The 18,640-nt window shown below is 44.3% G+C and overlaps 1 long non-coding RNA gene across 6 annotated transcripts; it reads left to right on the top strand.

The window, feature by feature from the left end:
* The first annotated feature begins 215 nt into the window (after window positions 1-215).
* LOC127073775 (uncharacterized) lies at window positions 216-17,834 on the top strand. Of its 6 annotated transcripts, none has more exons than XR_007785861.1 (5): window positions 216-326; window positions 16,106-16,621; window positions 16,708-17,271; window positions 17,390-17,517; window positions 17,611-17,834. It is a non-coding gene; the product is annotated as an uncharacterized LOC127073775 (long non-coding RNA). The 6 variants fall into 6 exon arrangements; XR_007785858.1 differs by lacking the exon at window positions 16,106-16,621 and adding an exon at window positions 532-1,047; XR_007785856.1 differs by lacking the exons at window positions 16,106-16,621; window positions 16,708-17,271 and adding exons at window positions 532-1,047; window positions 1,134-1,697.
* The last annotated feature ends 806 nt before the right edge of the window (window positions 17,835-18,640 follow it).

Raw genomic sequence — 18,640 nt, 5'->3', positions numbered from 1 at the left:
TTGGAAGGTGAAGGTTGATGTTGAAGAAGATTAGGTGATGGAGGAAGAAGGAGAAGAATCTGGATTGTGATTATGAGTATGGTTGAAGGTTTGTTACAGGTTGAAGAAGAATCTGGAAAAGTTTGTTAGAGGTTGAAGGAGAAGCTGGAAAAGTTTGTTAGAGGTTGAAGGATTGAGGGCGAAAACGATTTTGGAATGAGAGGGAAAATTTTCTGAAACCAATGATTGGCAATGATTGCAGCTTATATAGTAGGATCTAAGGGGCAAATTGGAGAATTAAATCTGAAATGATTCAATCTGCACCATCCAGCTGGCATTAAGTGAAGGTGAGTCTTAAATCATGAATTAAGTTCACGTGAGATTTACCACAAGTCCCCATTTTCTAATTGCATTTTCCTTCAATCTTTGATCTAACTGTGGATATCCGTACTGAACCAAACTAGCTTATATTCAAGAACTGGTTTGTTGCTTGAATAATCACTGATTTGAATTGGACTGTCATTTGGATGATTGTTGATTTGAATTTCGCAGGACACATGCTGTCATGGAATTGGTATTGCACATCGTCCGCTTTGCACTACAGCGGTCAAGCCAAGGATTACAAAGGTTAGGCTTTGAAGCTTCATTGCCGGTTGCATTCGGGTTGAGATGGCCTTGCTGCAAGCATCGTGTTCCCATCTGATGGCAGGGCTCGGAGCAATTCAGTCTCGGTTCCAATTGCTGATTACTCGCAAAGGATTCTCGTAAGGTGATCCAGTTGTAAGCTTTTCAGCAAAAGCAGACGTAGCAGTTTCAAACTTTCTTCAACAGGACGCCCTCCAGGTCGAATGGCATGCTGGACAAGACGAAGGCTAAGTGGTGCGTATCCGGAGAAGACATGAACAACATCATTGGGGGTTGGCTGTATCGGTATCTTCAACCACAAGCTCCAGAGTACATTTTATAGTAAGCCAATTACTTCTTGACTCCGCAACAATTTTGAGCTTTTAGTATTTTACGATGACACATGGGACTGAGTCGCGGTGCATCACAATAATGCAAGTTGAGGTACATCCACTACATTATCTATGGTGAGTAAAACTCAATTTTCCTCTGCTTACATTCATGCTTCTAATGAGGGACCGCATATACAGGTGACAACACCAACAGGTGTGGGAAAAATCCTTCTTTTCTTCATTCTCGTAACAGGAAGAGTACAAGAATCGACTGAAAACTCGTACTGCATCATGTGAATCCCCAACAATTGAGATTGACCACCATCGATTGGAGCGATCCGCTTGCTTCAGCATACCTCCCAATACCGAAGAAGCCACCGCAATGATGTTAGAATGAGCATAAACAATGCCACTGCTATCAGTATTTATGCGAACCTCGGCCTTGTAACCTTCATTGAAAAGACGCTTCCACAAATCTCTTGTAGCAGTAGGGACACAGCTGCTTCGCCGTCTGGGTGCTAAATTGTTCATCACCACATACTTGCAAGGATAACCTGTTGCTGCTGGTAGTAGTTGTAGGACTGTCATGGCTGTTATATTATGTGGTGTTTTAGGCACAGGTCTATGGCAGGTTAGTCATGGCTGTTCTGCAGCATGGCTGCAACTTCGAACTTATGACCAACGCAGGTAGCGTACACTGGCCGGTGGAATGGTTTCGAGATGCTCACTTTGGTCCAACCTTTTCCTGATTCTGCACAGCAGGTGAGATCTTTGTCATGGCTCGGATTCTGCAGCATTGAATTGCTAGGTTTGTGGAATATTATGACTGGATTTGCTCATGTTCATGTTTTGTATTTCACACGCATTGATTGTATAACAGGGTTGGATCCTGTTGGATGCTGCAGATGCTGCCGGTAAATTGAATATGCTGCTGGATGTTGTGTTGGCCTGTTGTAAATGCAGGTTGTTCATGATGGTGGTCGTGAGGCCCATACAAGTCTGCAACAGGTTCGCAGCATGACTGCAACTTTCAACTCCTGGCCAGCGTATGCTTTAATTCTGTCATGCTTGTATTCTGACTTGTTACTATTTGTCATGCAGGTCATGGTGGTATGGATGAGCAAACATGGCTAAGTAAAGGGTTGGACCTGGCACGGCATAACAGTGGAATTTTTGAAGTCACAAAAGTCAAACCAAGGATCAACATAGGGCTGAGACATAGGGTTAGGATCAGAGATTATGGACTTAGGATTTTTGGGATGGGGTTGACTTTGGTCAAAGTTGACCAAAAAGTCAACCGTTGACCAAAGTCAACCTTGGTCAACACTTCTTTCTTTGTATTTTTCCTGTAATGATCATGTAATGAATGAAATTTCTTCACTTGAATGAACTTGGATTTGTATTTGGCCTGAATGGCTTTTGAAATGAATTTGAAATTATCTTACATGAATGAATGGATTTTGAATATGTATTGGAATAGAGTGAAATGGATATGACACTGACTGAATTAATCATGGGTGACACTCCAAAAATAATCATGAAACAAAGGACTTAGAAAGGATCAAGATGTGCTGAACTACAACCTTCATAAACCAAACATTAGGATCAACGATCATGAGCACGGTAAATAGAAACACGACCAAGAACTCCACCTGGATGAACCAGGACCAAGAAGTTGCTGAATGCAAGTTGACCAAGCAAGGAGATCAAGCATCTCGAATGATGATGTACCAGTCGAACTAGGCTTAGGAGGCCACAATATAGGAGCATGACCTGATTAGGGTATGGAACCATGACCAAGTAAAGGCCTTTAAATCATGGTCTTGATCCCTCCAGAAACCACCATTGACACCAGATTTAAGCATAATACCCGAGCATCTCCACGCTAGGGTTAGATTGGGGCCACCCCGAATTCACTGAGAAATCCTAGTTGCCACTAGGTGTAAACATAAAGCTCTGAATTCAAGTCACTGCCATCTTGTGTTGAACCTTGCTTATGTAGATGAAATGCATGCTCATGATGATATGCAAATGTTAATAACCTAAAAATGAAATGAATGTACAGAATGGTAGGGTGCAAATTTGAGGTGCTACAGCTGCCCCTATTCAATCAACTGGGAACCCGAATGGATGAGAGCAACGGCTGTCAGACTTTCAGGGTAAACAGGGATTGAATACCAAGAACCGTAGAAATTTGCACACTGCTGGGAATTTGTCCTTTTTGTTTTCTTTCTCTTCAGAGGTGCAATCACATCCAGACATCGACACACGATGCATGGGAACAGGAATTATCTCAACTAGATGCCAACGGACAACTAGGAAAAACTCAACGTTTACCAAGACCAACGGAGAGGTAACCAACTCTACTGGGACGACCAGGACAGGTGCAACTAGACGTCATAGGACGAATAGGGAAAAACTCAACGTTTACCAAGACCAACGGAGAGGTAAATCAACTCTACTGGGACGACCAGGAAAGGATACAACCATACGTCAGCGGACGCAATGGGAAAAACTCAACGTTTACCGAAACCAACGGAGAGGTAACCAATCATTAATGAATGAATGGAAAGAGAGATACAACCATACGTCAGCGGACGAAATGGGAAAAACTCCACGTTTACCAAAACCAACGGAGAGGTGAACCAACTTGGGGAAAGGTACAACTAGACGTCATAGGACGACTAGGAAAAACTCGACGTTTACCAAGACCAACGGAGAGGTAACCAATCATTAATGAATGACTGGAAAGATAGTGATACAACCATACGTCAGCGGACGAAATGGGAAAGACTCAACGTTTACCAAGACCAACGGAGAGGTAACCAGACATCATAGGATGAATGGGAAGACTCGACCAGACGTCATAGGACGAAAGGGAGAAGCTCGACGTTTATCGACACCAACGGAGAAGGAGAAAACTCAACCAGACGTCATAGGACGAAAGGGAGACTCAACGTTTATCGACACCAACGGAGAAGGAGGAAACTCAACCAGACGTCATAGGACGAAAGGGAGACTCAACGTTTATCGACACCAACGGAGAAGGAGAAAACTCAGCCAGACGTCATAGGACGAAAGGGAGAAGGAGAACACTCAGCCAAACGTCATAGGACGAAAGGGAGAAGGAGAAAGCCACTTCACGAGGGAAAGGCACCACAACCGGAAACCGAATAGGACGTCTACTGGGAGTTCTGGTTGGGAAATCAACCAGACATTAATGAATGAATGGGAATAGGGTATACAATCAAACGTTCGCGGACGAATGAGAAAAACACAACGTTTATCGAAACCAACGGGGAGGTAGATCCACTTGGGGAAGGGTACAACTATACGCCATAGGACGAATAGGAAAAACTCGACGTTTATCGACACCAACGGAGAGGAGAAAACTCTGAGGGGAATCATATGGTATTACCAAATGATCTGCGGGGAACCATCAACTATACGTCATAGGACGCACAGGAAAAACTCGACGTTTATCGACACCAACGGAGAGGAGGACTCTTCTGGGGAGAGAAGGACGCAACCAAATCATCAATGGATGATGGGGAAAAACTCGACGTTTATCGACACCAACGGAGAGGAGGAAAATCACCGGGGATCAAGGTCATGACAGAGAGTAGACAGGAAGGAACACCAAGGATGCCGGGTTGTAGGCATGAAACGGGTGACCGACCAAAGCGTGAATTGGTTTGTTGTCCCAAAACACTCGACATCCTGAAGAGGGCTAGAAAAGCAGTCTTGTTAAAGGATGGACATTCGATTCCATAGGGAATACGAATCTTACTCTGCTGGAGAAAACAATCAAAAGACTGACCAGAGAGTGCATGAGACATATTATCTAGTCGTCAAAACGTAGATAACACACTCGCATGGAAGATTATCCATAACCGGATTGCAGGTTGTTAAATGGATAAACGACCGAAAAGAAAGGCATCAGGGTACCAGGAATAGGTATGCAAAAGATGACCAATCAAAAAAGGATGAAGTTGCTAACTCGGAGCAAATACCCAAAGGAAGGGGAAGACCCACTGGGGACAATACTGCTTGATCAAGGCAAGTATCCAGAGGGGAAAAGAATATCAATACCGCAAACTGGATACTGATAACTGCAAAGAGGGGATTACATCTACCGGTTTGTAGGCAGAAAACCACGGAAAAGTAACCAGTCATCGATAAGATGAGCACACAGGGTTAACTCCACCAAGGGGATGAAAGTGGGATTTTACAACTACCGACTAGTGGGTAGAAAACCACGACGATAGGACTTACAGCTACCGGTTTGTAGGTAGAGGCCAACAAACAGAATGAACCACAAAGGCTACCTCTGCTAGGGGATGAAAGTGGGATTTTACAACTACCGGCTTGTAGGTAGAAAACCACAAAGATAGGACTTACAACTACCGGATTATAGGTAGAAGCCAACAAACAGAATGAACCACAAAGGTTACCTCTGCTAGGGGATGAAAGTGGGATTTTACAACTACCGGGTTGTAGGTAGAAAACCACAAAGATAGGACTTACAACTACCGGTTTGTAGGTAGAGGCCCACAAATTCCGCTGAGGATAATATGAATGAGTGCCGGTTAGTGAGCAACTATTCATTTATGCCCCAGGGAAAAACAGGAGACAACCCAAATAGGCCAATTCAGGATCGATCCGAAAAGGCAGACTGGATCAAGACTCATCCTAATGAGGAAAGAACTCAATAGGGAAAACCCATCCCGAGGGGGAGGGAACGGAAACAACCGTCATCCACGAGGGTATAACTCAATGGGGAGCGCAGAAGGAAATGGTAGACACTTTCTGCTTAAGGGGTAGACCCTACATGGAGAGATCAGACACACCCACATCTGCTAGGGAAAAGATCCAAGCCGGCAAGATGCTACCAATTGGGGAGTAACAATGCTGGGGATACCCACTCACTTGCGGGGTCACTTGTTGGGGAAACACCCTCTCTCAACCCTGCTGGGGAACCCAATTCTGAAATCGATCCAAGCGATGCTAAACTCTTTCCAACAACCCATTCTTGGTCAATTCACGACGGCCTCGGGCTAATGGATATGCTTGCAATGCAGATGCATGAGTTTTTTTTTTTTAGCGTAATGCCCCATGATTATGGAAATGCTATGCACTAATGATGCACTATGTTATACTTATCTAAATGATGGATGCATAAACACACGTCTCCTCCAGAGACAACACCGGGGGACTCCAGGAACTGTGCTGAGAATCTCCTTGCCGCGTCGATTTCCTCCCTATTGGGGAAAGACAACCCTTGCCGGGGATGAACTCCATCGAACCCGGACTGCTTGGCGATTACCCTGCTAGGGGAGGCAACCAATTCTTACCTCTATTGGGAATGATTTCACCGGACTCGATCCGCTTGGGGACCTCGCTGAGGGAAAACCATCAACACAAACTCTGCCGAGAAGACAGCTTCAGACTTGGAAAGCAATCACAACTCCGCTGAGGATATGGTAACCTTCAGGCTTGCTGAGGAGGCACTGATCTCAAATTTGTTAGGGAACTAACACTCTCACACCCACTGGGGATACAGCCTATTGGGTACGGAACGCCTGTCAAGTCGTCGAACAACGTCATCCATCGTCCACCCACAGTGTCAGTTTTCCACTTTTGAGAACTCCCAGACTCGCCTGGACTCTTCTGATTCATCCCACGAGGATCGAATTCCTGGGATTCATACAAACTTCCCGGTCCTCAGACTTTGAAGAGTCTCCTTGATTAAACCTTCCAGGATCGTCGTCGTAATCCTTTACCGTCCTTTCATTGTTCGTCTATCCCTTGCCCCTGGTTGGACTCTGTGGGGATCTTTTGTCAAAAGGTTTCATATCGCTACAGGCCAGCGAATGAAGATATCTAAAAGCACCTGCACAAGAGATTGTTAGATAAAAGCGTGCCCCAGACGTGCCCCCCATATTTCAACATCTTGGTCACTCAAACTTCCGAATAAGATTTCCAGATTTCAATCTTATAAGCATGCATCGGAAAGGACCTCTATGTTTCAAAATGCAAGTATTCTTTATCAAAATAAACGGATGTTTTCGTAATCAAAGCGGTAATGAAAACAAAAACAAAACTATTTGACTGAACACGCATTTTATTGACCGACACAAAAAGGATGGCTCAGAACTGAGCAATACACAGGAGGCAAACCCTGGAAAGAGGTGATTGCGCATAAAAGGAAAAAAAATCTACCCTAATGGCAATGTGAAACCATGATCTCATCGGGTTCCAACTCGGTTATACCCCATATGTCCTCAAGACTTTCCGCACTTTCGGCCTTCTGAACAAGACGCTTCCAATCGGTCTCCGTCGGAGACTAGCCGAGCCATATCTCAAGCACAAACGATCATGCTGGACGCAGTTGTTCGTTTCAATCCCTCTTTTGCCTGGACCGCCCTTTCAGGTTTCAGTCCACCGGGATACCCTTTTTTGCCCAAGTCGCCCTTGTGAGGTTTTCGACTTGCCGGGTGTACAGTTCTTTTCTTTTATTATCCCTAACTTTTGCCCGAACCTTTTCTCTTTTTTCTTGGTTCGCCGGGATGCCCATTTTTTCCTGGACTCTTATTCTTTTTGTCCAGCGGGTCAATTTTTCACGAAGTATCTTTTAACTGCGTCCGCATCCGCAGGGGATGGAAAATCCTCATCATCCGTGGTCGTCAGCAACAAGGCTCTGTCAGAGGAGACTTTTTTTTTTTTTTTTTTTTTTTTTTTTTTTTTTTTGACCACGAATGGACATTCATAACTGCTTATCCATTTGCCCCACGATCGTTGAGGAGGAAGGATCCTTTTCAACATCACATCTCTTCCATGCTACCCACGAGGTCCCACTTCTCGGTTAACAACACGCTTCATTTATTGGGTACAACTACCCCATGACAAGTAACTGTCGAACTCTTTTCTCAATCAGGCTCAACGCGTCATACCGAGTCCTCATCCACTCGCCCTTTTCTGACTTCTCATCCATCTGGACTCTCCACAATGAGATCTTGCCTCCAGCAGGCAATATCACTCCCATCCCATACTGAATGAGGAAGGTGTTGCCCCAGTAGATGCACGTATCGAAGTACGACACTCAGGATACCAACTTCGTACTCAGCCACCATCGTTGGCGCTTTCAACTGTTATCGGGGAAGCACTAGCTCATTCACTTTAAACTCTCCCCATCAGACATCAGAATCCGTTCGGATTCAGGGTCGGGCCCCTCCTCCGGGATCGGTCACTCTCAATCTTTCGATTTGAGTACCTCGAGATGTCCTCATCAGGGACTTCAAACTTCCTTGGTTGAGAATCATCGACTGGTTGTTGGGCGAGATAACCATACAATACCCTCTTCTTGATTGCTTTCTGGGAGATATACTGAATATCGTATTCAGTTGACACCATTTGCCCTCTCGCAACCCGTCCGGTCAACGCTGTCTCCTCGAGCACATACTTGATCAGATCCATTTTGGACATCCACAAGGTGGTATGAATCAGCATACACTGTCTCAATCGGCGAGCAGCCTATGCCAAAGTACATCAAGTTTTCTCGAGCAGTGAGTGTATTGTTTCACAGTCGATAAACTTTTTGCTTAGGTAAATTGCATGCTCTTTTCGACAAGACTAGTCATGCTGACCCTATAAACACCTCGTAGACCCCTTGAGGGCTGTCAAGTACCAGGTTAACATTTATTCCTTCCACGGGAGGCATTAGAATCGGAGGTTCCTGCAACTTATTCTTTCTTTCATCTTTCCATGCCCCTTGGCAGTCATCATTCCACCTGACCATTGATCTCTTTCTCTCTTCTTTTTTTTTTTTGGTTCAGGCGTCTCTAGTATTGTTTTTTTTTTCTTCTGTTTTTTTCTTCTTTTTTTTTTTTGTTCACAGGATCGTCCTCGATTCCTCTGATTTGCCCACAACAAGCCTCGGCAGTTCACCGGACAGCACTCCATAAGTGCACTGATTCGATCTCAACGGTATGAGTTATCTCTACCTGTCAACAACTGGATCAAGTCCACCGGGTGCCCCTCTTCTGCTTGGGACTTTGTCATCATGTCATCAACATGGCATTCGCTTTCACGATGAGTCATATCATGAAACAAAGTCACTGTAGACCTTCGATCCGTGGCGCCGGTTTTCTTCTTCACTAGAGGATAGTCTTCTCTCGATGGTAGCTCGTGCCCCACAACATGGGTATTCTACCCTGGTGTAGCTTGATACAACCAGGCGCACATATCAACCTGCTCTTTTAACAGGGCTACCATTCTGTTCTTGACTTGCCTCTGAAGCGGCCTCAACTTTCACTTCCTGACCTCGGTGGTACTTGGGATTACCATCTTGACTCGCTCCTCGTGTGGTTGAATCACCTTCTCCTCTTGTTTCAACAACCTAGCTAATTCCAGCAGATCACAATCTTCTTCGCCTTTTTCTTCGGCATGATAGATCGGATTGTCGAAGTCATATAGAGGGGTAACCAAATTGTTATCCATGAGATCAGGAGAATGGTCACTTTTGTGGTTGGAACGAGACAAGTTCAAAAGAAAAACGAAAAACATTGCCATTTTTATTTTTTAAAACTGCAAAAAATGAAAAACAAGGAACACCGCTTTTGATCACAAAAACACCCATTTATTATTGATGCAAAATGTTGCAACATGAGACACATGAGGTGGCCCTTACAATGGACCAGTACGTTTCGGGCAAAACGTATGGCTTTCATGAAAACAAAATTAACATAGAAAAACTACTCTTCCGGATGAGCGACAATGATGCTTTTGGAGGCCTTCCAATTGCCTGGTACGCACGACTTTATCCACAGCTCTAGCTCACGGTCGCGGTCGATCTCTTCACTCACTGAACAAGCATGATCAGAATTCAGCATTCCTGCACTGACGAAGATGTACGGTGGGCGGCGTCCTCTGTTTGGTCTAGACGACTCTTGATCTGGATAGCCGATCCCAAACATGTCTGCCTTCACCACTATGTCGATGATTCTCCCCCAGCCTTGGGCCTCTTGGTTTTTCACCACTTCCAGAGCTTGTTTATAAGAAGAAATGGACAGCTTCTTCTCTTTCTCAACAACAAGAGCGCTCTCCACCTTGACGGTTTCGATTGCTGGACTGGGTGCTTCAACTTTTTCACTATCCATTTCCTCTTCCTTGATCCTCTGGGTGGTATCCCTTGTCAGCATACATCCCTCTGTGGCGACGGTTGCACAAGTATTATCAATAGCAGGGACGGCTCTATCCTGCATCAGAAGTTTTGGGACCACATCCATTGGAACTTTTAGCTGATCCTTCTCAGTCACCTTCATCCCCTTTCTGGCTTTCTTCACCATCTTGACTTTCACAGGACCCCGCCTGGGCGCAGGGTTGACATCCCCCTTCATTATCTGGGCCAAGTTAATGGTCTTGGAGTCCACCATGTCCTGGACGGCATGCTTAAAAGCTCTACAGCCCTCAATGCTATGTCCGGGCATCTCAGAATGAAACACACAACTAGCATTCTCATCATAGTTTGGAGGCCTATTCTGCCGCTCTATGGGAATCAATATCCTCGGCCGTACCAAACCCAGATCCATCAACCTCTGGAACAGGAGGGCATAAGTCACAGGTGGCTCCTCAAACTGACGTTCCTCCTTTTTCTTCTTCACCTGGCTCCTAACCCTTGGCGCCTTCTGTTGAGGTGGTGGTTGTTGCTATTGAGCAGGTGTATTACCAATAGGAGTGGTTACAGAGCCAGCGTAAGGGTGATAACGATCCTGACTACGTTCCCTTTTTACCGTCCTACCAACTGGCTTAACCTCCTTCTTGAAAGGACTTCTGTCAGAAAGTTTCTTTACTACAGTGCTAGAGGGTTTGTTTACTTCGGAGGACGGAGATTTCCCCTGAACTTGCTCCACTATCAGCCACTTCTCAATCCTTTCCAATCTCTCGGCCATGGCTTTCTGCCCCAAGGCAAGCCCTTGTACCACACTGAACAAGTCCCTCACCATCTCTTTCAGCTCAAGGATGTCGGCGTTGGGAAGATCCATCAGCTTGGATTTGGTAGACCCTTAGCAGGTTATCTGAACAGACAAGCTATGCGCACCGGTTGAGTACTGAAGCCTACAAAACAGCAAATGGGTTAGTATGACTCACACATGCAATGTCTGTCCGTACTAGGAATATTCTGCCCTTTGATTCCGGTTTCATTGAGACAGATAAAATTTTATCAACAACATTCTGACATCTGGATGTCTCTCGACCTGAGTCTCAATTAAAAATAATGGACCCTGAGTACGGACCGACATGAGTTGAATGCAAATGAATGCCAAATGAGACCAATGCAAATGCATGTATGCAGGCCACTGTGCCGCCAAGTCATCTGAAGACCCAATACTTCTCTGAACCAGTCACAGTCATCGGGACTAAGTCACCATAAATCCGACTTCGGGAGTTCCGAAATAAACGGAACCGGAGATTACATTACTATCACAGGAACATCCACTGAACGGATGACAGCCAGATCCTCTGAACCGGTACTTTCAAATTCAACCCGGGGATCCGAAATAAACGGAACCCGCTGATAAACCACGGACAGAACTCCGGCGTCCCAGAAATAAATGTCCACAATTCACAGTCACCATCAGTACCAAGAGTCACCAACAAGTCACCAACCAGTCAGCAACTGTACCTGTAATAATCATTCCCTCCCACTCACGGGTGTCATCTAGGCTAGGGTAAGGTCGAGAGAAACGCAGCATAAATAACCTTTCGCAGAATATCATCCTGTGCACACCCGATGTATGCACCGATAATATCCCACCAGGGTCTGAACTGCTCGTGATATCAATGTTCCGCTAAGTGGCGCCATACCACCCGCTTCCCATGAATCACTCTATTCCTAGGTTTCCTAGATTGCACTCATAGCCTGGGTATTGGGCCTTTTACCTCGAGTAAATCCCACCCCCAATCAGAGAAACACAGCCAGCACAGCAGATAAAATGAATGAATGCAAACATTAATGCACACATTGAAAGCAAACAGTAAACGACATGAATGCAATAAATAAAGCAGCATATAGCAACCAAAGCCCTAACCTAGAGAGCGCTAGGAGAGACTCGCTTAGGGAAGAAGGACCAGCACAGGTCAACTTCTCTACAGTTGATATCTTTCCCCAGCAGAGTCGCCAGCTGTCGCATTACGCGAAAAACCGGCGGGAAAACAGAACAACAGAGCCGCCACCGTGCGTTATTTATCCCAAAAGAGGGAAAGGAAACGCTCAGAGTAAACCTGGAAAAAGCATGGTCTCGCGACCAAAGAGAATGGGATCGGGAGTCGGTTATGCGAAGGGAAGGTATTAGCACCCCTACGCATCCGTCGTACTCGACGGGATCCACGCACAATAGGAAGGAAAATGGTTGCTAAGAACACTGCTCAAATAAACATTTATACAGGCTGAAAGAGACACAAGAAAACAAACAAGACGGACTCGGCAGGATGTCGCATCCTGGGCCTACTTAGTCTATCAAGCATAGACATCAGAGTCTAAGTAGTTCGGACTGGGGGAAAACATGCTCGCTAGGATGTCGCATCCTATGCATACGTATCTCCTTTGGACGAAGGAGAATCAGAGCATTCGTAGCTCGGCTAACACGCACACAAACAAATACAGGCAAAGGCAAACGTGGAGCCTGAATGCCAATCACTGGACTTACATCAGCATCCGAACCAAAACACACTCAAAAGGGCAAACATGGAGCCCGACAACCAATTGATGGAATTATGTCAGCATCCGAACCCAAAACACACACCAAAGGAACCCGAATGCCACTCGATGGACTTACATCAGCTTCCAAGCACACAACAAAACACAGGATGTGGAATGCCACTCGCTGGGCTTACATCCACCTCCTAACACCAACACAAGAAGAAGAAGGATCTCGATTGCAACTAGGGCAAGAGAAAGGGAAGGTCTCAATCGCAACGAGGGCGAGAGAAAAGAATTAGTGTTAGTTGTTAGTCAAACTCGGCAAGACATCGCGTCTCGTGCCTACGTATCTCACCTGAACATGAGAATCAGAGTTGCCGTAGTTCGGCTAAACTATTCCTGTTGGTTTGTGTTTTTTAAGTGGATAACGTCACTACGCAATCTACCTGATGCTCGACCTTTGGAGACTTACTCACCTGTAGTAGAAGGAGTTGACGTATCCTTAAGAGGGGATAATGTTTGTTTGTGTTTTAGGAAAGCTCAAGCAAGAAAGGAAGTCCTATACGAAGGAACCGTGCTACCTTAATTGACATGCAAACGAGACTACGCGGAGTCTAGCAAACCTAGGGGATACAATCACACCACACAAACATATACAACATGAAATAAACACACCAGCAAGGGGCTCAAACATCAGGGTTAGGCTTTAGTCGAGGGGTCATATCAACCTCAACAAACAAGCCTCTGTATCGGGGTCAGGTTAGCTCTTAACCTTGCCATTGAGGGGCTAAGGTGAAGCTAGATGAAAGGTGATGAGGGGTGTGCCTCATTGCTTCTATCTCAAGTCAGAGAGAGCATCAGACAAGGGAGCGTGGGTCCAGAATGGGGGGACCCTTCTACGCTCAGAACATAGACTCGACTGTACAATGTACAAGATCTTGGGCTTGGATCTCAATGCTACAACCATGTAATGGGAGCAAGGAGAAGACTCACAGAATAGTGGGGGATAGATTGCTTATCCCTACCTTCCACCAATTGCCTCAAATGAGGACTTTTCCTGCTTGGGACAAATATAAACATACACAAGCATTGCCTCTTAAGGAGGACTTCAGACAATGTGCCCGGCCCGGTAACAGCCGGGTCTCCAGACTACATGAAGAAGAAAGTGCAATACCTCAGTGGTAAGCAAACCACAAACCAAGCTATGCAACTCAAGCAATGAGTTAAAGCTACTAAAGTACCTGTGTAAATAGCTAACCAGTCAGTACACAATTCAAACAAACAATCAACAGTCAATATCACACAAACAGACAAATCCAGTCAGACAACAATGAGCAATCCATGAACACAAGTGAATCCTCCATTAAGCCTACAAAACACACAATTGTTAGCCAACAACAGCAAATGGTTAAGCTCAAAAGAAGGAGCATCATCACTCATGGAGATGTATTCTTGAACCTGAAATCACAATTCAAATGATAAGTCCAAACCACTAGGTCGAAGCCTAGGGTCAAAAGAGGATAAAAAATCCAAAACAGAAGCTCAAACTCCACATGAAGCTCAATTAATCAAATACTAACATGTCCTAAAATTAAGGGAGCATGCAAAATTGAATTATTTCTAAGCCTAGGGGTAGAATGGTCATTTCACAGTTAGGGGTTAATATTGAATTAAATTTCTATTTGTGAAACTCCTAACTAAAATCAATTAAAATCTACACTAGATTTAACATTCTTTAAAATTATCTAACATATTCTAATTAGATTCTAACCAAATTTTAATGCCTTATTAAAATCCTAAAAAGCCAATTACCTAACATCCTAAGTACTTAATCCTAAAATCCCCACTTCTAATTATCTAATTGCAAATAATCGAAATGATAAAATTCTGAAATTAGTTTCTAATAATATTTCTAATCATTAACTAAAATTTCTAATCAGCTTCTAATATCTTCTAATCAACTCTTAATCCTAAAATTAAGCTAACCTAATCCATTTATACTAATCTAAACCTAAACTTTCCAGAATGGGCCTTAGGTTCAACAAGCCCAATCGGAGGGGGGGTACGGATAGGAAAAGGCCTTGCAACGTTGCTTGGTCCATAACCATCACTACACTGTATCTATTGAAACCAAATAACAAAATGACAAATAAACAGAAAAGCGCTTATTCAGACGCGCTTATTCATCAGCAGAAACACTCTCGGTTCTCATATGGAGATTCTACCAGAAGTTCACAATCGATTACACAACGGTGACCAATAACATCGTCCAAAATTCCATACATCGTCATGGCAAAGGAATCGAAGCGTAAGCATAAGGATTAAGAATTACCTGGCGAAGATGACGACGAAGGTGGCGACGATGATGACGATCACGAGCACAGCTTCTAAACGCCTCTCTTCATCTTCTCGCACTGTTGGAGTGAATTGAAAGCGTGTGAGCGGTGACGTTCTCCGAGCTTCGCAGCTTCCGGCGGTGGAGGTGGCTTAGCTCGGCCGTGTAGAGCTTCGAGTGATGAAGCTCTCACAGCAATTGGAAATGAGCGTGTACTGAAGGTGGGAGGGAAGCGATTGCACGGTGCTTTTTCGAATGAAGAGAAAAATCTTCTCCTTCGTCTCTGCTTCTGGTTGTTTTCAATCCACTTCTTCTTGCGATTCTGGTTTGGATCCGTTACGGTGATGGCTGAGAGATGAAGCTTGATGCGTAGATGATGATTGAAATGGAGCGAAGCATCACCGAGCGGAAGCGCTTCAATTCTGAGAAGGCACCATCGCGCTTTCGTTTTTTTTTATTTCTTCTTTTCCGATTTCGCTTTTTGAGTGGCTTTTGTGAATTGTTGCAGGTTGTTGAAGATTTTGTGAAGATGGAGCTTACGGTTACAGATCCGTGGTGGTTGAAGATTTGGCCATGGAGTTCGGAGTTTAGTGAAGGTGTGGATTGGAAGGTGAAGGTTGATGTTGAAGAAGATTAGGTGATGGAGGAAGAAGGAGAAGAATCTGGATTGTGATTATGAGTATGGTTGAAGGTTTGTTACAGGTTGAAGAAGAATCTGGAAAAGTTTGTTAGAGGTTGAAGGAGAAGCTGGAAAAGTTTGTTAGAGGTTGAAGGATTGAGGGCGAAAACGATTTTGGAATGAGAGGGAAAATTTTCTGAAACCAATGATTGGCAATGATTGCAGCTTATATAGTAGGATCTAAGGGGCAAATTGGAGAATTAAATCTGAAATGATTCAATCTGCACCATCCAGCTGGCATTAAGTGAAGGTGAGTCTTAAATCATGAATTAAGTTCACGTGAGATTTACCACAAGTCCCCATTTTCTAATTGCATTTTCCTTCAATCTTTGATCTAACTGTGGATATCCGTACTGAACCAAACTAGCTTATATTCAAGAACTGGTTTGTTGCTTGAATAATCACTGATTTGAATTGGACTGTCATTTGGATGATTGTTGATTTGAATTTCGCAGGACACATGCTGTCATGGAATTGGTATTGCACATCGTCCGCTTTGCACTACAGCGGTCAAGCCAAGGATTACAAAGGTTAGGCTTTGAAGCTTCATTGCCGGTTGCATTCGGGTTGAGATGGCCTTGCTGCAAGCATCGTGTTCCCATCTGATGGCAGGGCTCGGAGCAATTCAGTCTCGGTTCCAATTGCTGATTACTCGCAAAGGATTCTCGTAAGGTGATCCAGTTGTAAGCTTTTCAGCAAAAGCAGACGTAGCAGTTTCAAACTTTCTTCAACAGGACGCCCTCCAGGTCGAATGGCATGCTGGACAAGACGAAGGCTAAGTGGTGCGTATCCGGAGAAGACATGAACAACATCATTGGGGGTTGGCTGTATCGGTATCTTCAACCACAAGCTCCAGAGTACATTTTATAGTAAGCCAATTACTTCTTGACTCCGCAACAATTTTGAGCTTTTAGTATTTTACGATGACACATGGGACTGAGTCGCGGTGCATCACAATAATGCAAGTTGAGGTACATCCACTACATTATCTATGGTGAGTAAAACTCAATTTTCCTCTGCTTACATTCATGCTTCTAATGAGGGACCGCATATACAGGTGACAACACCAACAGGTGTGGGAAAAATCCTTCTTTTCTTCATTCTCGTAACAGGAAGAGTACAAGAATCGACTGAAAACTCGTACTGCATCATGTGAATCCCCAACAATTGAGATTGACCACCATCGATTGGAGCGATCCGCTTGCTTCAGCATACCTCCCAATACCGAAGAAGCCACCGCAATGATGTTAGAATGAGCATAAACAATGCCACTGCTATCAGTATTTATGCGAACCTCGGCCTTGTAACCTTCATTGAAAAGACGCTTCCACAAATCTCTTGTAGCAGTAGGGACACAGCTGCTTCGCCGTCTGGGTGCTAAATTGTTCATCACCACATACTTGCAAGGATAACCTGTTGCTGCTGGTAGTAGTTGTAGGACTGTCATGGCTGTTATATTATGTGGTGTTTTAGGCACAGGTCTATGGCAGGTTAGTCATGGCTGTTCTGCAGCATGGCTGCAACTTCGAACTTATGACCAACGCAGGTAGCGTACACTGGCCGGTGGAATGGTTTCGAGATGCTCACTTTGGTCCAACCTTTTCCTGATTCTGCACAGCAGGTGAGATCTTTGTCATGGCTCGGATTCTGCAGCATTGAATTGCTAGGTTTGTGGAATATTATGACTGGATTTGCTCATGTTCATGTTTTGTATTTCACACGCATTGATTGTATAACAGGGTTGGATCCTGTTGGATGCTGCAGATGCTGCCGGTAAATTGAATATGCTGCTGGATGTTGTGTTGGCCTGTTGTAAATGCAGGTTGTTCATGATGGTGGTCGTGAGGCCCATACAAGTCTGCAACAGGTTCGCAGCATGACTGCAACTTTCAACTCCTGGCCAGCGTATGCTTTAATTCTGTCATGCTTGTATTCTGACTTGTTACTATTTGTCATGCAGGTCATGGTGGTATGGATGAGCAAACATGGCTAAGTAAAGGGTTGGACCTGGCACGGCATAACAGTGGAATTTTTGAAGTCACAAAAGTCAAACCAAGGATCAACATAGGGCTGAGACATAGGGTTAGGATCAGAGATTATGGACTTAGGATTTTTTGGGATGGGGTTGACTTTGGTCAAAGTTGACCAAAAAGTCAACCGTTGACCAAAGTCAACCTTGGTCAACACTTCTTTCTTTGTATTTTTTCCTGTAATGATCATGTAATGAATGAAATTTCTTCACTTGAATGAACTTGGATTTGTATTTGGCCTGAATGGCTTTTGAAATGAATTTGAAATTATCTTACATGAATGAATGGATTTTGAATATGTATTGGAATAGAGTGAAATGGATATGACACTGACTGAATTAATCATGGGTGACACTCCAAAAATAATCATGAAACAAAGGACTTAGAAAGGATCAAGATGTGCTGAACTACAACCTTCATAAACCAAACATTAGGATCAACGATCATGAGCACGGTAAATAGAAACACGACCAAGAACTCCACCTGGATGAACCAGGACCAAGAAGTTGCTGAATGCAAGTTGACCAAGCAAGGAGATCAAGCATCTCGAATGATGATGTACCAGTCGAACTAGGCTTAGGAGGCCACAATATAGGAGCATGACCTGATTAGGGTATGGAACCATGACCAAGTAAAGGCCTTTAAATCATGGTCTTGATCCCTCCAGAAACCACCATTGACACCAGATTTAAGCATAATACCCGAGCATCTCCACGCTAGGGTTAGATTGGGGCCACCCCGAATTCACTGAGAAATCCTAGTTGCCACTAGGTGTAAACATAAAGCTCTGAATTCAAGTCACTGCCATCTTGTGTTGAACCTTGCTTATGTAGATGAAATGCATGCTCATGATGATATGCAAATGTTAATAACCTAAAAATGAAATGAATGTACAGAATGGTAGGGTGCAAATTTGAGGTGCTACACATGCCACCTGTTTTGACAGCTCATGCAACCTCC

This window comes from Lathyrus oleraceus, chromosome 4, assembly GCF_024323335.1.
Source record: "Lathyrus oleraceus cultivar Zhongwan6 chromosome 4, CAAS_Psat_ZW6_1.0, whole genome shotgun sequence".
Classification (NCBI taxonomy): domain Eukaryota; kingdom Viridiplantae; phylum Streptophyta; class Magnoliopsida; order Fabales; family Fabaceae; genus Lathyrus; species Lathyrus oleraceus.
The sequence above is the reverse complement of the archived record's forward strand: the minus strand, read 5'-3'. Positions and strand labels throughout refer to the sequence as shown.